Below are 24773 nucleotides of genomic sequence, written 5' to 3'. Positions count from 1 at the left end.
TCTTGCTGACAAGCTCCATCCTCATGATCTTTGCTGCCACACATTGAAGAAATCTTTGCAAGGACTAAAGGTGAGTTATTCTGTACTAGTCCTTTTACAATGGTGGTTAGCTCTTTTAATTGTTCTTGGACCCCCGTATCATCTCTTTCTTGAACAGATGATACATTTTTCCTAAGTCTTCGTCCATTATTGCTCGAATTAATTTTCTGCAAGTCAATCTCATCAACTCTTTCAATAATTTCCATCACCTCATCCTCATATGCATTATAAAAATATCCTCCAGCAGATTGATCTACTTTGAGTTGGTTCACCTCAATTAAACCTTCATAGAAAATTTTAGCTAACTTGGACTCCTCTATGTTATGGTGAGGACATTTTCTACATATATCATTGAACCTCTCCCAAGCCTCACTAAAATTTTCATCTTCATGTTGACAAAAATTCTCAATCTCTCTAATGCATGCCTTAGTTCTAGAATGAGGAAAAAATTTAAGTAAGAATTTATTTTCAATTTCTTCCCAGTTAGACAAGGTTACTCCTAATTTCATATACCAATCCTTCGCCTTGTCCTCTAAAACATGATGAAAGTAAAACATCTTAACATGATCTGTTGAAATTCCGGGCATGCATTGAGATGAGCAAATCATGGTATAATTGTCTAAAAAATAATATGGATTTTCATGGTACTTTCCAAAAAATTTAGGAAGAGAATTAAGCAAGGTATTGTCGACTTTAAATCTAACCCCTTCTGGAAGATCTAAAGAAATAGATGTAGATTTTCTTATAGTCTTTGGATTTACTTGCTCTAACAGGGTCTTTCTTTGAGGATTGCAACGAAGTTCGCACCTATGCTGATCTTGACGATTTCCTTCCATCCTGTTGCTGTATCTTTTTGTAAGATCTTCGTGAAGTTTGTTCTCTTCTTGAAATTGTGTAATGAAAGTCTTCTTTTGGGACCTGGTTAACACCATCAACTCAAGGAGAAAAGGTGACAACACACCTGTCAAGGGTAAAGACACCCTTAACAACATAGAAAGTAAAACTAATTCAAACTCAATCCAACAAACTACGCGTTGCTCCCCGGCAATGGCGCCATTTGATTTGGCCTAACTAAGGGGTACAATTTGATTGAGAGTCGTTTGTAAGGATAGTTAAGTACCAATCAACAATTTAATTTCCTTACTAGTAGTATTTTAGTAAGGGTCGATCCCTTAGGGATCTAGGTAGTTAGTTAGAAAGATTTTCAACTAGTATTGCAAGTTCAAGATTCATATAACCTTTTTTGTAAAGCTTTTAGTGATTATGAAGGTAAATGTTCAATTAAGAAGGATGATATGAATTTTACCAAGTGTAAAAAAAAATTCGTAGAAAGCTTAGATTGAAAATGATTTTTTAGAACTTTTTCAGAATTTTTTATCGTCTCTAGAGAGAGATAAAAAATTCTGAATTAATTGAATGGAAAAAAGAAGAGGAGGAGAGAGATAGCGCACAAGCCTGGGCGCTTCCGCCACTGCTTGTGCGCTGGGCTTCGCCGCTCCGCCTCGCGCGGAGGTCCTCTCACGTGCTATGGACCAAAACGACGATATCTGGAGTTCCGGATATCGGTTTGACACGTGTGAGTAGGCGTTGGAAAGGTTGAGACGTTGGCTATCTGCTTAAGTGTAGCCAATAAGCTTAAGAGAGTTCTAAAAGGAGATAGGGTGGAAAGAACAGCGTAACCTTTTTGTCACACCACAAATGGCCCAAGATTGTTGCTCCAACTCCCTACCAACTGGCTTCAAGATCCAAGACGCTTCTAGAAGACTCCTTGCACCTTCTGAATGAAGATGGACCCAGGAACAAGCTCAAGAAAGACACAAAGTAAAGAAAACAATACTCAATTCTTGGATGCCCTCAAAGAGGGTGAGGGGGGCCCTTTTATAGGGGTACATGTGTTTGTTTCAGTCATTCTTGGTGGTTGGATCATGGATGAACGTCCAAGATTGATTTCTTGAAGCTTCAATCCAGGTGAACAGACCCCAACGAACCAGATTCCTTCCCTCCAGGTCAAATTTGGAGGGAACAGAACAAGTTGGTTAGAGTTGGTTAGAGTTTGTTACAAATCATCTCTAGCCCTTGGATTTGGGCTGGAATGGATGGATGGATGGGTTCCACCTCATGGATCCTGGCCTAGATCTTGACCTTGGGCTTTCATCCAACCAGGATCTGCCATCTGGAGTCACCCCCATATGTCTTGATCAACCTGTAAGCCTCCAAGGACATTCTAGAAGGTCTCCTTCAAGCTCCTTTGCACCAAGCCTATCAATTGAGTCAGCTCCACTGGTCAGCGTGTATCTTTTTGATCTTTGCTCCTTTTGACTTGAATTTTTGTCCCAAGCTTTCAGACTACTTTCTTGACTTTCCCATAAAATTTCGTAATTTTATGACCATGAAAAGTCAACCTTGACCTGAAAAGTCAACACACTAGGGAAATCGTTAGATTCATATCCCACTTGACTCATTGAGTCAAGTGGGGGTTAGAAATATCCCTCAAATCCAATTAAGAGTAAATCCAGAACTGTTTAACTTGTGAAATTCATGTCAAATCATTGATGGAAACACTAATTAAGTAGAAATGTAAGTTTTTTCATCTTTAGGGTAGTGAAAAGGCATGATCTCATTACTATGCAAAAACAAGTAGTTTTGGCAATGATGTACTTACTTTTAGAAGATATAAGATGATTAATGCATGGAAATAACTACCCTTATTTGAGTTTATCAAGGTGCGGCGTCAATTCACTGTGTGCATTAAATGCACATGGAAATTGATGATGGAGAGGTCAAAAGTGTGGCTTAATTTGTCTCTTTCTGCCTATTTTTTTTAGAAAAATAAAAGAGATGGGCGACGTGGGGTCCTCTCAACCAATCCAAGGGACATTCAATCTCTAATGATTGCGCGCCCATGACGTAGACAGTCATGTGTCAGAACGTGATCCAAAAAGGCTGAAAACGAGAAGAATCATGCGTCAGCCAATCAGAAAAATTAATTTTTTAAAAATAACAAGATGATCCAACGGCCTAGATTAATCTATAGTAAAATGACGATATCTAAAGATGTAGATGTCCGATTGGGCTGAAATTTTGAGGGTAGGTTTGTCCTTTCTCCCTCTACAATACATACGGTTGGATTTTCAAATAGAGGTCTGGAAAAGGGTGAAATCTACTTTTTTGAAGCTCTCTCCAACGATTTGGCCAGAAGGACACAAGAGTTGCTTTGGAAGTCGGTAGTTCTTGATTCTGCACTCAAATTTATAAGTTTCTGATTTGTATTTCAATATTCTTCTTGAACAATTCTAAAATCCCAAGGAATGGGCAAAATGTACATGCCCTCGAACTGGTTTAGAATGAAATTAGCACTGCATTTCGATTCTGATTCAAGATCTCGTTTTTGTTCTTGAATTCTACATCAATTTTAAACATTTATGCATCATTAGATTTTTAATTTAGGGTCGGATTTCATCTTTTCCCCAAGTTCTTCACTTTCTCTCTCTAGGTTAATTTTTCTAGTTTCTCTCTCTAGATTTTGATGTTTATTGTTAGAAATTTAATATACAAAATTTGTTTTAAAATTTATAACAATTGAGAAATTAATAATCCGAATTAATCTGATCTTATAATTGAAATAATTCTATTTTGAGCTTTTTGAACGAAATATTTAAAATAAAAATTAAAAACATTATTAAGCATAATTAAGGTTTATTAATTGCAAAATTAATTCATTTTTGAATTAATATATTAAATTTTGATAAAAATTCTTACTTATTGCCTCCCTGTGGTTCGACCCCTTGCTTGCTTTATATTCTATATTTAGTGATTAAGGGTATTTATAAATTTTATTGTATAAGTCTAAACATCAAATCAATGACATATTTACACACATTTCTAGGCTTATGAGGAAGTCATGTTGAAATGCAAGTACTCTTTATATTATGATCTAATCATAATTAATTTGTTCATTGCATCTAATCATGAACTACACTTATAGGGCTCAGAAGTGCATTGTATTTGATAAATAAATTGTATAATTAAACATTAATAGACGTGTGAAATGTTGCATTGGTTTTCATGCCACATTATTTTCAAAATGAGCATTCAGTACCTGATTATAAGATTTATCCTCGAATGTGATACGTTATGAAAAATAATAAACAAACCATCATCCAGTACGGGCATTTGAAAGCATCCAAAAATTTCTTGGATTTCACATATTCAGGTGGATATGTCAAGGCAAATAGTTTCACGTAATCATTCACTTTACTCATTTAGAAACCTTGATTTTTTAAGAAACATACTAATATATTAATCAAAGAGTTCTATACATTTGATACCACCAAGTCCAATAACAGATTTATAATCAAAATAGATCGCTAATGCCATCATTTTTTTTACTTTAATAGCTATTGAATGACTCATTGTAAATTAATCAATAACTTAATTACTTAACACAATTTTATGCAAATTATGAATGAATCATATGCATGTATATATTCACCTTATATCATATATTTCACGACCTAAAAAAATTAAATTTTATTCTGAGAGACTTCTTTTTAATGCATTGCTTAACAAATTTTAAGTTTTCCATATTGTCTCGCAAATCAGAGTGTTGGTAATAACACACTAACTATATAGTCTGACACGTGTAAAAAAATATTCTGACACGTGCACTATCTGGTGCATTAATCAGTATGTAAATCAAATCACAAAAATATAACTTCGGGATTTGAAACAAATTACCTCGTGCCTAAATTTGGGGACAAATTTTAATTAACTAGATAACTAGAATGAATAAGTTCCGAAACAATTTAACTATTTTTCATTAATAACACACTAGTTAGTATGTACACATGATATTATGCCTTACCTCCCGATAACATCATATATTGGTTTCTTCACATCGACACTATCTTCTCCATTTGTTCGGGTCCTAGTACCGTATAACGAATACGCTCCTGCGAGTCTCTTTCCCCGACACACTCTTATAAGAGTGGCATATATCATTGATTATTCAGATCACAGCATTTTCGAGTGTTTCAATGGAATAAGGAGGCGGGTCGAGATAAGAAACATCCTCTTTACATCTTTCCAGGAAATTTGCTAAGCTCAGTAAAACCTATAGAAGACCCTTCGGATGTTGCTATTGGAGCCGGTGAGCACGTCGAGTCCGCCCAGGTTCACCATAAACTGGCCAAAATCCTTGCGGAAGTTCTTGGGGGAGCGAGCGTAGAACTCAACGAGTGCCCGGGTGGTGGGATTGGTTTAGAGCGCAGCGTCGGACTGAAGAAAGATGATGCCTGCGAGGATATTGGCCAAGTAGTGGGTGTCAAAGATGTTCTCACTGCCGTCGTCCAGGGCGAGTCTGACGTTCACATCATCGCCGTTGGGGCAGATCCCTTGGAGTTTTGCTAAGAACGCTAGAGCTATTGTAGGGTCCGGCCGCCCAGTTCCTTGAAAACTGTTGAGCCGCACCCCCATGAAAAAGCACACTGTCGTGCCTATCGTGTGCGCCGCTGAGAGATGAAATTTATAGAAAAGATTTAGCTTTTGAGCTCAGAGGTTTGGTCATGAATATAAGTATGATGATGGGTGGATGGGTAAATTTAAGGATGGATAGATGAAATAGTGGATGGATAAAGACAGACGGAGAGAGAGAGACTAGAGAAAGAAAAACGGGGGAGAGACTAGAGAAAGAAAAATGAGGTCTTTGTCAGAAAGGCCTTTCGTGGAAAACATTTTTAGAAGGCGCTGATGGGTTCATCTTCGCCAGGTAGGCGGCTGGCATGGGAGTGGGGGAAGAGAAATCATCCCGCCGGCCTGTTTCAACTAGGTAGAACGGGCCCTTGGTCTGTGCATCCAAATTAAGAAATGGAAGTATTTGTTTGGACTTTCGATGAAGAAAATAACTTTTTATTAATTTTGATAGATTCATATAGTGCGAGATAAACAGAAAATTCGTACTGTAGGAAGATAGGCACGGGGGATATGGAAAATAGACAGAAAGGAAGACAGACAGGGCCAATGAGGCAGACAGGCACAAGAATGTGAGAGTGTATATATCTATAGGTACACATAAACATATTCATACATCGATAGATCCAGGGATGGACAGATGTTAGCTATGACAGCTGTGAAGCTCACTCAGGACTATTTCTAACACAAATAGAAAGGTAAGAACAAAAAATAAACTGGAGAACCGTATTCCCCTCTGTCTAGAGTTCCATCCCACACCCCTTTATATAGGGCGTCCAATAGAAGAAAGATAAAAACATAATTCTAACTAACTCCGACAGGATTCCTTGAATCAGGCATCACTCCCACATCACTGTTACTGATGAGGGCGAGACGAGGGCGAGCGGTGGCTCCGCTGGTGCGAGACGCGGCTCACCAATGCGGTGGCGTCGCATGGGGTTGGGCAGCGGTGGCTTGGCGGCTCTGATATTCCTCTCATTCTCTTCCTTTGCTCCTCCCTTCTTCTTCTCAATGGGACCATCAAACGTTCAAAGACACTCACATTTGAAAGTAGACTGGTCTATCAGTTTGGGCATTCATCGTCATATAAGGGCACGATGGGCCTTACCAAGGGCACACCATCCCTTGGCAATAGTCCAATGGCCCTTACTAGGGGGTGCCTTATACGTAGTGATGGAGGACCATTCAGTCGATCGAGCTCCGACCCGTCACCAACCACCTTGCGGAGTCCGAGCCGACATGAAGAACCCACATTTCCATTATCAGGTTTGAGAAGCGGCATCGTCATCTTCTTTCAGGCCATTTGTCTTTATGATTTTTTTTTTCGTCGTCTTTGGATTGTCAGGAGGCCCTCCTGTGTGAGTATAGGCCTCCTGCATGTGTTTCTATCTTAATTATGTTAGTTTCCATCTTTAGGGGGAGGAAATCCAAATTGGGCTTCTTTAGCCCTTTTAAGGGGAAGCCCAATAGGCTTTCTTCTTAAAAGGGGCCAAAATTGGGCATCCCACACCAGCCACTCTTCCTCTCTAAAGAAGGGAGAGGGGTGGAGATGGGAAGGCATGGTTGTCATTGTTGAGGAAAACCCGATCTGACATTCATTATGGCAGTTATCTTTGTTCTTTGTTGAAGGAGAAGAGTTTGCTCATGTTAGGGTACTTTTGATCCCATCAATCTCTTCTTCTTGAGAGTTTTGTCAACGTTCACTCCATCTTGAGAATCTGCTCGACGACCGTTGGACATCCCAATTTCTAGTATTTATTTTCACACTAGTGGAAAGATCATCCGGCACCCTCCCTCTTTCGCATTGGATAGACCACAACTGAACTCGTCATCGCCGAAGTTCCAGAAACGCTAGCGTTAATGACATGTTCCACAACATTCGATATCTGTTGATTTCTTCCATCTAGCACCATCTTTCTGTCTTTCTTGAATTGGCTTCCTGATGAAATCTTCATTGAATGTGATAAACATTATTGGACGAATCGACATCATCCATCCCCACAATACGCTGTTGATCTAATTCACAGAGGGGCACTCTTCTATCTAATTCAAGGACGCCCCATCTGGAATTTGTATGGTGTGGAGAACTTGTCCTCTTGGTCAACTCGACCAAGGATTCTCCTCGCTACCATTACATTGACGTTCGTCTTCAATCTTCAGTTCACGAAGGCTTCCCACCAGCCCAACCGCCTGCCAAGCAACGATTCACTCATGCAACCATTTTCTTTTGACTACACCACCGATTGCCTTACTGATTGCCCTGATCTGCAAGTTGAATCTTATGGATTGCATTCAGTGGCTCTTCTGTAATTCAAAAAATGCATCTATTAGCTACTCGGTGGTCGGTCTTTCAAATTGACCAAACAGAAGCTGATTCCTGTCTATATCTGTGTCCCATTGTGATCAGAGTGCGTATACAAGCTTTGATCAGCGCTGCTACAGCTCTGGTTGAATCTTTGTCAATTCGATAGAGTACTGAAAGATCTCACAATCAAGGTGCAGGTTACATCCTAACTCCCATCCTTCATTTATAGTGTTATTTATCTCTTTTTGAGTGCCGATCTGTAATGGCTCTTTGCCATGAATGAGTTTGAACGTGAAATTAGGATAAGCGACCGTGTTAATAGATTTCCTTTGACGGTACCTGGCCTTTTCGATCACGTTGACGATGTGGATGACTCAGGACGACAATCATTCCCCACCCGTCGGACTTTGAGCTGATCCTGTGGATCATTGGGAGCTTGACCACGTCATAACCCGTCTGGTGTCGACCAATTGATTTGCATATCGGATCAACTGACGACTGACTGCTTGATAATTTTTTTAAAAAATACATGTAACATTTACCTCTTCATATCATGCTAGTGTTCATCCTTGTGTGGTGTAACACGAGCCAAACGATCGCGACAATCGTTTTACATCACATAGGGGCCCCATCGTTTTAAATAAACAAAAACAACACATGACACACAAAAGACAGCATGAAAATGACATGACACACGACGGACACAAACACGAACATGACTAACACAACGACCACAAACACGCGAACATGGTAAAATGACGAACATAACAAGCACCTGCCGACAAAAATCAAAATAGTTGGATAGGCGTACATGCTTTACCTAGGGTATTTCAACCCACGTATCTTCACCTTCCCCTTGGCGTGCCAATTGGGCTGGACGCTAACCAGTAGGGCCGTCGATGACGGTGATGGTGGCTCCAAAAAATGCCTGCAATGGAGTGGGGTGGCACACTCCATCAATTTTCTATGGGTCAATATAATTCTGTTCTGACAAGTTGGGGGTAGCGAATGTTAGTGGCTAAAGAAGATCCGATCGTAGGCGTTGTAAGTCATTCTCAGTGATCCATGATTTGTTTGCATCAGTATGTCACTACCAACGTGCCAAAAACCTTTGCAATACCTTGTTTCTTGCATAGTTAATTACCTCTTACAGTATAATCTTGTTTGACTCGTGCCAGTCGGGTGAAAGTATTAGGGGAGTTGTGGCCTCAAACTCACTAGCATTGAAGTGATCTAGAAGGACCGTGTTATAGGAGGGAGATGGGGCTCGCTACGGAGTTAGGCCTGCCATGTTAAACGCAAAGGTGATCCCCCACGAAGGGGAGATTTCAACTCGTTGGTGTATCAAGAATGGGCCGACGCTACGAGCATGTAGCTTTGTAGCCGTCCTGAGAGAATATCTCTCTGGTCAAAGTCTCACCATCACATGGTCTCCCACGTCAAACATTTGGGGTCGGGGATGCAAGTTGGCAGCCTGCTTGTATAATGCATTTTGACCTCTTATTTTTATCATGAATATGCTGATGCAAAGAAGAATTATGCTGCGCAAATGCAATACCATCCTCGAAGACTCTAACATGAGGGTCTATAAGTGCTACGTTGAGTGGTCGACGAGGAGCTTGGACATAGGCAATCTCAAAAGGACTCAATTGAGTGGTGTAATTCATCGAGTAGTTATATACAAACTCGCCGCAAGGAATGATCAAGTCCCATGTCGTGATATGCTCCCCTACTAGGGACCCTAGAAGGTTACCTAAGCTTTGATAGACCATCTCCGTCTGACTGTCGACTTGAGGGTGGTAGACCGTCAAAAACATAAGTTTTTTTCCAAGGAGACTCCACAAGGTCTTCTAGAAGTAGCTCGTTAAGCGGACTTCTCGGTTGGAGATGATAAAAGTGGACAATCCCTATAACTGCACAATATCTTGGAAGAATAGTTATGCAACCTTAATGGCGTTGGCCGTCTTCGCGCAAGGCATGAAGTGCGCCATATTTAAAAACCTGTAAATGATGACCATGATGGAGTCGTGTCGTCGGGTAGTCGGTGGTAACCCTAAGACCATGATGTAGTCATTCCATGGATGCCTAGGCCCTGATAGTGACGTGTATGACCCTACGCTCTTCTTAACCTGCTTGGACAAGGCACATACACGGCACTAGGCGATGATGTTACAAACTCGCCCTTTAGACTGGGCCAGTAGAGCTGATATTCCATGGCGGCTATGGTCTTGTCATGGCCAAAATGGCCACTAAGACCTCTAGCGTGATACTTCCATGTCAGAAAGTCACAGAGTGACGTGCATGACACACACAACCTGTTTCGAAAGAGTAGGAGACCGTCGGTGATGACATAGTCTTGGATCTCATGAATTGGTCCTCGCTAGATCTCTACGATGATGGGCCCAAAATTCTGGCAGCTCACGTATCTCTCCCAAACCTGTTCGAACCTGAAAACATTTAGCTTGATCATGTTAAGCACATGTGCCCGTCAGTTGAGCGCATCAGCAACTCCGTTGTCCTTGCCCTTCTTGTGCTTGATGACGAAGGCGAAGTCCTGTAGTTATTTGATCCATCTCGTGTGGCGATTGCTCAACTTTTGGAAGGAATGTATGTACTTGAGCGCCTCATGATTTGAAAAGAGCATGAACTCCTTCGAGAGGAGGTAGTGTTGCAATGCTTCAACGTATAGACGACCGCGTAGAACTCCTTGTGGTAGGTTGAGAAGCTGAGTCACACATCATTCAGCTTCTCACTAAAAAACTTTATAGGATGTCCTTTTTGGCTAAGCACAACCCTTATTCTAACGCTAGAAGCATCGTAAGTAACCTCGAAGACATTCCTAACGTGGGGTAGGCAAAGGGCTGATGCCTAAGTCCTCATGAGCTTTACTCGATAGAAATCTCTCCCTACTGCCTCTGTCCACAAGAACGGCTCAACCTTGAGGTAGTCGGTGATGGGAGATGTGATAGAACTAAAGTTCTGTATGAAGTGGTGATAGAATGTGGTGAGTCCGAGGGTCACAACGAGGGATATCTGTGGAATATCTATGGGAGCATCAAGGGTGACAGCGCGGTACAATGGCATGTTTCAATCTTGCATCCCAAATCTCAAGTAAATAAAGAGCCACAAACGACCACTAACCCTACCTGGTTAGTCGGGACCCTCTTGTTTGCCAATTTCATGGTATATGGGTACAATGTAGCCCTGTGTCCCTGGTACATGAAGGAACACATGTTCATCCTTCCAGCTAGATTGACATCATGGTCATATAGCCAGGGACGGCCTTGGATGATGCCTCTTAGTTTCATAGGAAGTATGTCGCAAAGGATGCTCTCATTGGAGGTGCTCATCGTCAACGAGATGTTGCATAGACGCTTTATTGATAATGACGAGGCATCAATCCAAGACACATTGTAGGGAGTCAGGTGGGGTATGGCCACCAATCCTACTTAGGGGACTATCATATCTAAGATGGCATTGATACAACTTTCGTTGTCCACAATAACCTTCACACATTGTTGTTGATCTTGACATAAGTGCAAAAGATCGAGGTGCGAAGGGTTGCATAGGTCATTGGGTCAGTCATCTACTCTACAAGTGCAGGCCAAGCCGTTTGGGTGACTCTGGGTGGGGACTGCAACCTACTTGTGCAGGGACAGTCAATGGTAATGTTCGCCTACTGTCGGCCAGAGGGATGTGGAGCAGGTGTCGGGGTCACTCTAGTCTTTTTGATCTATGTGTACTTGACTCGTCCATCGGGTTCCTCATTCTCGTGCGTGAACTTGTCATCCACATGGTATCCATCGTGGTAAGGTTGGTCCATCTCTCCCACATGGCCCTGATTGGCATCTCTGACATTGAGCAAGAGGGCTGACAAGAGGCACTAGCTAGCTTGGTGCCCTTTCCCTTAGCACTTGAAGCATGTGATACATACTTGGTCCACGTTTGTGCTACGGGCCATTGTATTGGTAGTGACAGCCCAAGCGGGTGGGGCGGATCCCACTCAGATGGTCGGGGCGTTCCATTGCCCTCTGGTGCTCCGAGACATTTTTGTGGTTGCGAATGGGGTGGTTCGAGCGATAGTAGTTTGAGGTGCAGTTGGGGTAGTGTGGGTGCCGACGTCCCCGGCTAGATGCACTTGGCAGGGTTGCACTTAAGCACCTAACTATGTAGGGTCAGTTTAAGCCTAAAGGCAAACATGCCGATGACGATTTGCGGGTCCTCCACAAACCACCACCCCATCCGGCATTCCTTGACAGTCTCAATGTATTTCTTCATGGACTGTCGATCTTGCCTAAGGTCAAGCCAAGATAGGAGTAATGTCATCAGATACTCCTGGGGTACGTGCTTGCTCCTCAGCTTCTGCGCCATCTCGCTCCGCGTCATAATAGGCCATCCTCGATGATTTGCGACAACTAGCTCGTTCTCCCAGAAAATATTGGCTTGTCTGCCTAGTCTCGTCCCTGCATACTTGAGGCACAAGTTTTTGTCCATGTGATACGAATGGAAACAGGAGTTCATGCTCAACTCCTAGTCGATGAACTCCTTCGGCTTGCTTGACCCTTGTAAGATGGGGAGATTATCTTGTACACTCTCCAGTATTCGAGCTTGATGTTCCTCTCATCCTCACTTGTAGTCATCTGAGCACCTCTCAGGCACTAGATATTCTCCATATTGTGGTCTTGCATGTAGTCAAGGTGGGGTCGGGAAGCGCTCATCGTCATCTAATGTACGGCGTGTCATCGAGGTGGGGTAGGGTTGACCATCATAAGGCACACGGATATCCACTATCATGCACGGTGGGTATCAGGAAACCTCATTGGGTTCCGCATATCAACGGTCATAGGGCCAGACATAGTCATCTCACTAGGTGGGTAGAGCTGGCTCAAACCCACGGCCGTAGTCATCTTGTGGGTCTTGTCTCTCCCATACACAGACGTCCTATGCGATGCCTGAAGGGCGTAAGTCTCTCCGCACCTTGTCCTGATGCCTATCATCTTCCAGGTCATCGTCATCATAAGGGCTTCATGGCTACTTGATAACACCCTAATTTGGGTCTTTATTTCATGTTATTAGCATGCTTTATGCATTTAAAAGGCTTAAATTTGGGTTGTTATTACACAAAAATAATGCTTCCAAGTAATTTCTGATTTTTCCCTAATTTTCTGTTAATTATATGAATTTTTAAGGATTTATTGAAGCTCAAAATAATTATTTTTAGATGAAAATGGCACATTCAAAAGTTTATTTCAACATTTATCAACATGGGAATTAATCAGGGAATTTTCTAGAATTTTCTAGAATTTTTTATGAATTTTTAGGAATTTTCTGGGATTTATTTCAAGAAGAAATGCATTTATTCTATGAAAAAAGGGCATATTTATAAGAGAAAAAAATGTATTTATGCAATTTCTAGACTTTTTGGGGCCTTTTTGCAATGTTTCGTTGCAAAAAGACCCTGAAAACAGCTCTCGGTCGCCACGGAAGGCGTAAAGATCCTATTTAAAATCATTCAGGATTTTATTGTAATTTTTAATATATATTTTTAATGTTTTAGGAGAAATCGGAGGAGAGAGAGTGCGCTAGGGGCATATACGCAATTACTTTTGGGCGGCGTCCAAAAGCAATTCCAGGCTTTTTAAGGACTTTTCTGCAAAAAGGAGGACTCAAAATGCGCCAGCCAATGAGGGAGCGACACGTCATTGCGTGTTTAAAAACGAAACTAATAAATAAATCAATTTTAAATCCAATGGATTAAATTGGTTTAAAATTGATTTATTAATAACTTTTGATCCTGAAGTCCGATTGAGATGACTTTTTTATGGATTTGTTCGTCTTGATGCCCTCTTTCTATCTGTACGGTTAGATCATTCAGATCTAGCCTATATTGATAGATAAATATTAAGTACTAAACGGGGGTAAAATGGTGATTTTTACCCTATAACCTAAGTATAAAAGCTGAATTTCGAGAGGGGGAGCTCATTCTTGATGGTTCTCTATCACAGCTGCAAGATAAGGAGGAGTCCCACCCTGGATCAAGTTATCTGGTACTTTTTCCTTGATTTTATTTGAACTTTTATGCATTTTGAATGAATTAGGTTAAGTTGTTTGTTTCTTCATCTCTATTCTGATCTGAACTTCTAAATCGCTTGGCTTGAGCGGCATGTACAAGCCCTGATTAGGATTGAGAGGAGAAATTGAGGGATTTACCTTGGCATTCAATTGCACTCCAAAAGAAAACTCTAAAAATTTAGTTTTAATTCTTAGGAGATTAAGATTTCTCTTTTTATTTCTGATTTAGCAAATTCTCAAAACCAACCAAAACTTAAATCAAAAATTTCTTCCAACCTCTCTAATTGAATTCTTTGATCCATCCAATTGGATCAATTAATTCAATCTAGAGCCCACATTTCTTCTTTTCATCTCATCTCTTCTACCCCCTTCTCTAAATTCTCACCTAATTAGGGTGACTTGATCCTCATTAAAGATCAAATTCACTCTAATTAGGATCTAAAACACCAAAAATAAAATCAAATTGAAATTCCTACTTGCCTCCCTTGGACGACACTCATACTTATCACTATACATATTAAGTAGAGTTTTATAAATTTTATTGCATAAGCCAAAAATTCACAACGACAAGGGCTAAAAAATTTGCGTAATTTTCACCCCTATTTTCGGCTTATCACTGCTCTAGGGGTCGTGCAACACAAGGCCAGTCGAGGGCTAGGTCTAGTGCCATGGGCACTAGCACAGCGGTAGATACCAAAGGTACTACCGGTCGGGCCAACAGTTGCTCCACTTGTTCGGCGACAACAATCATGGTGCCAAGGTTAGCTCCATGCTCCTCGTTCAAGTCCTCTTGGCGCCGGTGCTGTTGGTGCAATCTTCCTCGAGTGTATCCAGCTCCACAACCACGAGGCTATCTCCTCATTGTCCCCTGAGGACGAAGTACCTAGTGACCGCAAAGTGGTATGGGGTGATCGTGCGCATCCACGATGGGCACGGGTGTTCCCCCGTGACTCGCACTCTCCGGTAGTATCCCTGTCAATGGGTGTTGTCTACCCAAGTTCTGAAGGAGGCGGTGACGTGCCACCTATGGGTCTCAAGGGACAGGGCTTGAAGAAGCACATAGGGCTGCCTCTCTGATTTGGTGATCAATCCTCTCATTACAAGAGGTCAAACCCCCTTATTACATCCTCCTACTGGACTGCATCTCGACAACCATGTCTAGTATCCTCGATGGTACGTAAATGAGTTTTTAAAAAAGGGATGAAATGCAGATGGGCTGGTGATACGGTATAGAGGTGAACTATAGGCGACCACAACCTCCTCTACTACCAGTATCATGCCAGACATAGTCAGTTGTGTCCTCCGATGAATAATTTCCTACGTTGATGAAATTACGCGACTTAGTGTCCTAAGCAGTTGTACATGCAGGCCATGGCTCGTAAGGTTTCACCAAGCTCTAAGCTTTGTGGTAGATGATCAGTGACGGTGACCCTCTAATTCTCGTCAAAGCGATGACTGCAATTACGACACTGAGTGGAATTAATTCTATTGGCGCGCACACCTAACATACGGGCTCGATGCATGCCTATTAATTCACTCAAGACATAAAAGTTTAGGCTATAACTTCGGGGCAGGCGACCGGTGACGATGACCTTCTAATCCTTGTCGGGGCGACAACGGCGATGATGACGCTGAGTAGAATTAATTTCGTTGGCGCTTTCACTTAACAGATAAACTCGACCCTTGCCTAATAATTCACTCAAGGCATAAAATTTTAGGACATAACTTCTCTCACCTAATCTAAACCGAGCGCAGTGGAGTGCAGCTAAAATATATTGAAGAATATAATGTAACTAGATAGCAAGAGGAATGACGTACCTCGTCAATGGTGTTGCTAATCGTTGATATACTTGTCGATGCAACGGCCGGTGAAGGTAAGTGCGACAAGGGCATGCTGGAGTCGAGCACGGTGTTGCTCGACAAGCGGCACTAGAGCGTGACGCTATAGGGAGATGGCGGTGAAGTAAGAAGTATGGCGGTGAGGTGGCTCGATGATGTAGCATGAAGTCCATCAGGATCGAACGGCTCGTATTACAACGCAGTTGTGAGAGTGATTAAATCTATCGATGCACATAATGTGATGATATTGTAAAACTTGACAGCTTTGAGTTCAGTTCAGTTCAGTTCGGCAACCAGCTAAAGTTTTAGGAGTTAGCTAGTCACAATCAGATTCTCATATGTCCCTTCGAACTACCTAGATGGTTTAAGTAGAGAGGGGCACGAAATGCCCAAAAGCATCCACTTCCTCTAGTGTTAGAGAACCACATCGTATCTCAACAAGATTCCTATCCCTCAACGAAGTGGCTATTCCTATGAAGACTCTACGTATCTAGGCAAAGGAACACATACGAATACAGCCATGAAAGAAATAAAACTACTACAAATGGAGGGGGGAAGACAGTAGAACCTGGTAGGGTCAAAACCCAATGTCCCTGGCATGTCGACCAAAGGTCATAGTTAACGCAGATTTATGTAGGCGATGAGGTGTAGCATGGGTGATGCTTCGTTCCTGGACATAAGCACGCAGCTTACAAGCAGTGGCAGGTGATGGGCGTGGGCGTAGTCCCCCCGAGGCAAAGGGCCCATGGAGTGCAAGGGCGCGTGCAGAGTGCACGGAGGCGTAGTGTGTGCAAAGTGCCCACGCGTGCCCCGAGTGCACATAGCATGTGAAACATGCCCGCAAAACACATAGCACATGTGGGTCAACGGTCTCACGGCAATGACGACAGCCATAGTGACAGTCACGGCTCGCGGTGGGCGACGCCGATGCTGTGCGACAGGGAGTAGGGCGCACGGGCACACAGGCACGGCGTGGGGGCGTGCGGGCACGCGAGCATGCATGCGCGTGGGCACGAGCACAGGGGCGCACTGCCACACAGAAAGTCCTTTAACGAAACTTCTTAGAACATTCAAGAAGGGCTTCTTGAAAATAGTTACCACCCAATAAGGCCTCCTTGGGGAGGCAAGGGAGATGACAACTGCTTGAGATGGCAGCGAGGTGGGGGCATGTAGAGAAGGGAGCCATGAAGGGGCATCCTTGCAGGCTAGCGATCAGGGCGCGATAACTTTCTTGATATTGCTCCAAGAAGATGGGGCAGAATGATGATAAGGAGGAGGAGAAGTCTCCGACGAGCGGTTCTTCCACGGAGTGATCTCCATATAGTGAATCTGGCAACGTGCGGAGAAAGCCCCCATGCTCTCTATCTTGAAAAGCAGTAAAGATATCTCCCAACAAGACGAGGGGGGAGCCCAAGATGAAGAAAATTTTATAATTTTCAAAATGAGCTCCAAATGGCTCCTTGGGCATGCGTCCCTTTGTATAAGGTAAGGAGGATGCCCAAGTGGGCTGAGTTAGGAGAAACCGTCTCATGATAAGAGATTTTCCCTAAATGTACAGCAAACACATAAAGCGGTGAGGTTGTTGACATCTGGTGGTGTTGCTGAAGAGATGATCCCCCATCACTTGAGTATTCCGCAGAGCTGGGCGGGCGCGACCTAAGGACAGATCGGTGCAAGCAGAGATAGGCAGGGGATGCAGACGACACGAAGGCAGAACATGTGTTGGGCGGTCGCATATGGCGCAGTAGTGCAAAACGGGGGCCCGAGGGGCTAGCAGACCATGTGGCTACGTAATGGAGTGCGATATGGCATGAAATGCTCATTGCTCTAAGGTTAGGTGGAGGTGCAACATTGGTGGGGGCGTTGGGATAGACTACGTTAGCGACGAGGTGGCTTGAACAGCTGGTAGGTGTCGACACGATCAGCCGAGCGTCAGAACAGTCACAAGGCCAATAGTCAAGTGCCGACAACTCAGTGATGGGCTTGGTTGGTCAACTACCCAATATTGGTGCATGCGGGCAACTTAGACGTTGGCATGGTTGGTCAACAACCCAACATCGGGCAGGCAGGCAACTTCGATGTTAGCGTGGGCGGCCGACGGAGACGCTCTTGTGATTCCTTGCTCCGATGACCACCGGTCCAAGGAAATTCCCTGGGGCTGTATAGACTCTCATGATGTCGTCTATAAGCGGCCGCTCTTCGTAGCGAACTGCCCTATCAGTGTGTAAGCGAATGGCGCTGCCATTTGCGTTACCTCCTCCTTAGAGAAGGTAACTAATCGTACACCCTCGGAGTCAATGTAACCCCTCGTCAGGATTGTAGCATCATAGAGAGGGGGAAGTGTAGGTTTTGGGAGTGAGGTAGTAGATGGTGTATGCGAGGAACCCACCACTCGCGCTGCCCAAGTCATCTTCCAGCGTGATTCCGTGCTGTGTGAGGTCGTTGTGGCCTGCGTGAGTGGGGCCCCATTAGCCGGGGTAGGGTTATGAGCTCCCGTGTCCAGTCGGTGCAAGTCAATTACGCCAACCCGTGCATCTAAATCAGTGGGAGCCGATGCTACCAATTCGGCCTTGGGCGAGTCACTTGAGTCATTTTGGTTGGTGAGGAAGAGTTGGAATGGTCAACAAGTGTAGGCGCGGGCGGTAAGCTTACTGGCAACGCATTTGCTGTGTTGTCGGCGCTCGCAATTGTTGACTCTTCCAATGAGGAGCTGGCTGATCGGGCATCCATCTGGCGGCTGAAATCATTCTCAACCGCCAGATCCGACATGGCATCTGCCGACGTTTTGAAAATTAAAAATGTATTGATTGAGCCGTCGGCATTAATTGCCAACGTCTCAGATTTTTGAATCTTCTGTGGGTCTGCGCCGAGTCCATCGTTCGGCCCGTCGCGATCGCAACACGTGTCGGTCGCGATGGTCCGGATGGGCCCATGGACCTCCATAGCCGTAAGGGTTTTTTTGTCTTTTCTCATTTTTTTTGTTTTTTTGTTTTTTGTATTCTTTTCGTGGCCGTTAGATGCGTCCATGCTGGCAGATCCGTCAACATGGACATGTCCAGAGGGGCCCGTGGCCGCTGACGGGTCGACTCCTATTATTGTGGACCCGTCAGCTGCCACCATGTCGTTGTTTTGAGGCACCTGGATCGCTGACGTGGTGGCGGCAGCCAGCAACACCGCATCTGACTCAGCAGCCCGCATTGGATTGCAGGCTGCGAGTTCGTTTTCATGGCAAGTGAGGATTCAAAATCAAAATTTCTCTTTAGGGGTGAGATTTCATGCAAAATAAATGGAATAGAACGATGGGTTTTATCACGATGATCAATTAGAGTGTAAATGTCGTATATTTATCCCCTCTAAATCATGAGATATCACGAAATTAAAAGTCGGATTAAGTTACTTACCTCGTAGAATCGAATGCCTCTACCCGGAGCTGTAGGTATTTGTTTATGGCATTCTTGTAGTCGATTCCTATATAATGAGGCCTTCCAAATCCAATGAAATAAAAATTGCATCGATCGAAGCTATGTAGCAAAATTTATGGAAAAATCGCCAATTCTAGAAGAGAGAGAAGCTCTGCCCGAGGAGAGAGAAAAAAGCAAAAAATAGAGGTTAAGGTAATAAAAGTTATAAAAAGTAATAATGAATTTGGAAAAGATGTGTAGCAATGTGAGGGATGCAGCTAGCCACCGTGATAAGCTAAACTTGTTAAATAAGTTGGTGGTAATAAAAAGTTATATAGAGACTAATGGAATTTAAATGCAGTACGAGAAGAGAGATCTGCGGGTAGAAATCTGTGATCCCATAGAAGCAGGAGGCGAGTGTGGGTGACCTGCTGATGGATCGCTCTGACTTCACATACAGTTGGTCAAAAATTGAGAATCTTTATTAATGACTTAAGGGGTACGTTAGCGCCCACAACGGGGCAGCGGGCATACGGATGTTCACTACCACTAGTGATTGGCAGTGGAAATCCAATTCAATGGGGAAAAATGATGGAATGTTTACGAATCTTAGAGAAAGAAACAAGACATGTGATGTAGAAAATAGAGAAGATAATGGAGTACTCTTGAAATAGAAAAATGTGATGTAATATTTAGGAAAAGTACAAGAAAGAGATAAACAAAATAGACACAAGGTGGATCTAGTTTTTTCCTCGGTATGTATGATCATGTGTTGAGGCCTATAAGCATCGTCATAAATGTGGTTTCTTATATCTCATATGTATCATGTGTTTTCATTGCAAGAAAATGATAAAAACATAAAAAGCACTTGCATCAGCCAAGCAAAAGGGCCAGTATCATAGAAAATATATTTTCCTAATAGCCATGCACTATTACAGAACTTCTATAATTGGGAAACTAAACAGGATAATTTTCTTTATACATGACCATGATTATCAAAATAGCCTTGTGTTTTTACCCATATATCTATGTTTGAACAGGTAAGAATGAAAAACCCGAAGCAAGAGGGTTCTGTAACTCACTTGGTTGGTTGCATAATGCACCCAAAAAAGAGAGAATAAGATTGTAGACAAACTTTAGCTCAGATTTAGAATTTAATCTTCGTGTTTTATTCTTAAGACTACCTCAACATCTATAGAATTGGGGTATCTTCAACTGTCTCATTTTGTTTTTTTCACTCGCACCTTGAACAGGTAATTTCTTTCGTATGAACTTATAGGCCTCTCGAGATTTGATTTTCAATCATAATGAGAGACTCCACAATATATGTACTCCCAACCTTAAATGTCCCATCCATATTCCCTTGCTAAACGTCTCCATGATACTTATTTGATGTTTCAAGAGGCTTATTCACAAATATGGTTGTTCAATGTCAGAAAAACACTGTCTGAGACTAATTCTTAAGGGGTAGATGCTTCTAATTGCAAAATATTTACACCAAACTAATATATGCAATGATAAATGGCCTCAATTTGAGAACTGGTTATAGATTTAAAGGCTAAATAAACTTATCAATTTGAACTATACACAAATGTATGTATAAAAGTTCGGAAGGAACCAGTTGATGCACAAAGGATGGCCACACACCTGTCAAAGTCCTTGGTCTTCCCTGACACCTAGTCATCTGCTCCTAAAACCCAGCTCATACCTCCACATCTCCCTCAAGCCTAGTGATCAATGCTAACTTTGATATTTCTTAACATCTTCAGAACTAATTCCCTGAATTACCTAACTCAAAATTAACTATTTAACACCATAGATAAACAATCAAGCAGTTTTTTCCCGCTCAGTAACAAGTTATCCTCCTTAAATAGAGAGGGAAGCAACATGTTGTTATCATCCTCAATTACCCGTGATGGAATATAAGCCATTCAGTTATTTCTTCATTTGCATATTGTGAATTGACTTCATTTCTTATCCTGCTCATAAACTATCACCTCTAAAGTTAGTATGTTCCACTCTTGCAACTCTTCGGGTAGCTGAGCAAGTAAAGTCGTCCATTTGACTGTGGTAGATCAGAATGCATGTAGGGCAGGAATACAGTTTATGATTTTTGATCTTTCTTTTGTTTGGGTTGGTTAGTTAGCAAGTGGGAAGTCTGTCAGTCTCTCGCCAATCAGCAGGCACAACTTTAGGAGCGAGTGACTCCAAGCACGCTTGAGCATCGAGCTATTTTGTTTAAGAACACTAACAAAAGGAACAATAATGGAAACAAATTGTTATTAGAACACCGATGTGGATATTTTCCAAAAAACTTTTACCAAAAATAAGAATCAAGAATTTTTCTTAGAACACCATCAGCTTATTCTACCATCTTCTTTTATTATAATTAACTTTTAAAGAAATCTAATTTATTCAACTGAAAATTCATGGCAAATGTTGAGACTCCATTATGGTTGGGAACTGTTTTTTCAGGGCAGCTGCAGGAGGGTACACAAGGCATTTCAAGACATGGGCCAAGACTAGCCCTTGCAAAGCCCGAGCCAACCAGCCTTGAGTACCTATGAAGCTCCAACCTATGTGAAATCCGTAGGAAGCCCAATAAGTGTTCCAATCATGGTCTTGAGGGGGCCTATGAAGGAGACAACGGTTCGCCTCGTTCAAGAGAGGAAATGAGGATCCATTGGTATAATTGAAGGACGAGGATCAGTACTGAAGTGGGTTAATTTTGAAATGGCAGTGAAAAGAATCATTGCTGTAATAAAAGGACAATGGTTTGCAATGTGACGATTGAAAGTAAAATGATATATAATGTGCTGGATCACAATGTGGGCTTGCACACAATGTATTGTATATACATGCTTATTAATGAATATATTTATCCCATTTTATGTGGTTTTATAAGGATGAGATTGAGACATCATTTCGTATTGTCGTGGTTGCATATATGTGTAGAAATCGGGTGAGTTACATTACCGTAATGGGTGGTGATGAATCAAATAGTAGGTGCCAAATTACATGCTTAAGTGAACCATTTAGTGACTATAAATATTTAAATTTATCATTCAAACATCATTTAGCTCTTAATTCATAAAGTTGGCTTAAATTAGTAATTGAGTATTTATAAGTATTGTTTTAGACTAACCCACTTGACTCTACAAGTCAAGTGGAACAAATCTCACTTCTCTTTTAGAATTTGTTACGTTTTCAGGTTTAGGTCTCAAACCTGAATGGGGACACCTCTTCACCAGGATTGAGGCTGCAGAAAAGATCTGGACCATTTGGGGCCTCGGGAGATCCAAGGGTCATCATTTCTCTCTCTTCCCTATATAAACCCCTCATAATCCAATGTAATACTCACTCCTATTTCAATCCAAATCCAAGACTTAGTGGCATGTGTGCAATTGTTCTTGAGTCCTCTTACCTTTAGTGAGAGCTGGGTAGAGCAAGGGTGTTCTAGAGCATGAGCTGTTCAAGAAGTGAAAGAGGTTCGATCACCTTGGGCCTTGGCGGGTGTGACAAAGAGGTTCGATCACTATTTTTTACCCTCACTCTATGTGCTCATCTTCTCCTACAGGTTAGTCTTGGAGCAGCTAGCCAACATCTGGACGGTTCCAACTCCTCCAACATCTAAACGGTTAATTTATTATTTTTTTTTATTTCATTTTAAATATAAAATAATTTCCAAAAAACTAAACAATGCCCCAAAATCATATTTTTTCAAATATTTCCATCTAGCGTTAATTTTCATCTGGATAAAATTTCTTAATTATAATTATATTAAATCTAGTTACTTTTCTTTATAGGTGATATATTATAAGTATAAAAGAAGCTTACACAAATCTACAAAAAAAATTAAATTGAAAATTCACTAACTATTACTTTGCTCTCTAAGGATCGACCCTTACTCTCCCTAAGCTAGCAAGGTTTATAAATATTGTTGTTTGAATTTTGATTACCTAAATGACTATAATTAGTGACTACGTTATCACTAATGCACCCCAAAATCTGATTTATCCATGGTTTTGTAAACTGATATACCCATAAAGGCATATAAAAGAATGGTTGTGGTCCTTATAGCAAGTAGGATGCGAGATCCTCCAGCCCCCATCTGTAGGAGAGGATTCAATCTCCACTACTGAGATCTACAAGATCAAGTTCAAGCCATCCAAGAAGATGGACTCCGGTATACTTCCATTGACGATAATTTCTATCAATTGGTATCAGAGCATTCGTTGATCGAATTCACTCTGAGTTAATCCCAGCGCCTTATGTTTCATAAAATATTGACATTGAAATTGTCTTTTGGATGCTTGATGATCATATCACGACCGCATGCTGTTTAAATGTTGTGAAACATCGAGAATTGTTTTTCATATTCTGTAAATACTTGGGATTTGAAGATGAAACCCAAATTTGATGCACGTCATGAAGGTCGCATTCCGTCCAGAACGGCCATGGTAATAGCAGTTGCCAAAGGCTGGCTGGCAGCATCAGGACAGTGGTGAACATTTCCTGTCGAGTTTCCACCACCAACAACCCAAAGATGAAACAAAAAAAATGAAAAAAAAGAGGTGGGAAACGCTCACCTTAAGCGACTATTCACTCAGGTCAAGTTGACCAGCCATTGCGGTGAGCAGTCGGTTAAAGCGACCACCACGTAATTAAAAAAAAAGGAAAAGAGGGGCAGCCACTTTAAGGAATTGCTAACCCAGGTCAAATTGACAAAAGGATGGCGTGACCCATAGCTTAAAATCACCTCCGAAATCCATTTTTTTTAACAAATGGCCTAAAAGGCCACCTTTTTAATACTTCAAAAAGAATATGGATTGTATTTACATTCTTTTGAGAGCTCAATACTCTGAAATGGCAATATGACCCCCCAATGAGTCCAAAATCAGGATGAGAAAAAGGCCCATTAAAGGGTAGGGAAAGATTAATAGCTCAATATGCATAACTCCTTATATTCTCATTAATTTTAATTTTTTTGATTTATGCAGAAAAACCAACTTTCATTCTGAATTCAGTTCAATCATGCAATTTCTATATGAATTAAATATGTTGAAATTTGTAAACGAGAATGATTGTGTGCATGATACCCATTACGGTGTATATAATCTACTTTAAGATTATAATGTGCCCTATATTCATGCGGACACTTATTGCCCCAAAGGAAAATATGTGTTTTGCCAAATCGAGTGGTATTGGTGTGCTATTCATTCATGAAAAATGACTTTTAATTTAGATGTTGAAATGGAAATCTCTTATTATGAAAGTGTGTCTATTTATAATACTAAGACACATTTGTGATATTATTTATGTGAATATTTTTTGGCCCAAATGAAAATGAGTATCTGGCCAAATAATACTCACCTCAGTAGAAGTAAAATTGACAATTATTAAGTTACAATAATGCCATTAAGTCGGCCCTAAGGAAGGTCTTTCAATGTCATTTTTTTATCGTTCAAATTGACTAACGCACCAAGAGGTTCACTCACAATTCAATATATCATCCAAAGATGAGTAATGATGTTGTACTAAATCTCTTGAGATCGGAAATACCATGTTTTTTGAATTATGCGTAGTTATTTTACATTATCTGCTAGTATGTTTAATTCTTTATATAGGCTTAAGTTCAGTTTCAAATA

The 24773-nt window shown here is 41.7% G+C and overlaps 1 non-coding gene across 1 annotated transcript; it reads left to right on the top strand.

Moving 5' to 3' along the window:
- The first annotated feature begins 357 nt into the window (after nucleotides 1–357).
- LOC144705059 (small nucleolar RNA R71) lies at nucleotides 358–464 on the top strand. The gene has a single exon (XR_013581961.1). It is a non-coding gene; the product is annotated as a small nucleolar RNA R71 (small nucleolar RNA).
- Nucleotides 465–24773: the final 24309 nt, after the last annotated feature.

The sequence above is a fragment of the Wolffia australiana genome, chromosome 6 (assembly GCF_029677425.1).
Source record: "Wolffia australiana isolate 7733 chromosome 6, ASM2967742v1".
NCBI classification, from domain to species: domain Eukaryota; kingdom Viridiplantae; phylum Streptophyta; class Magnoliopsida; order Alismatales; family Araceae; genus Wolffia; species Wolffia australiana.
This window is presented reverse-complemented; position numbering and strand designations above follow the sequence as displayed.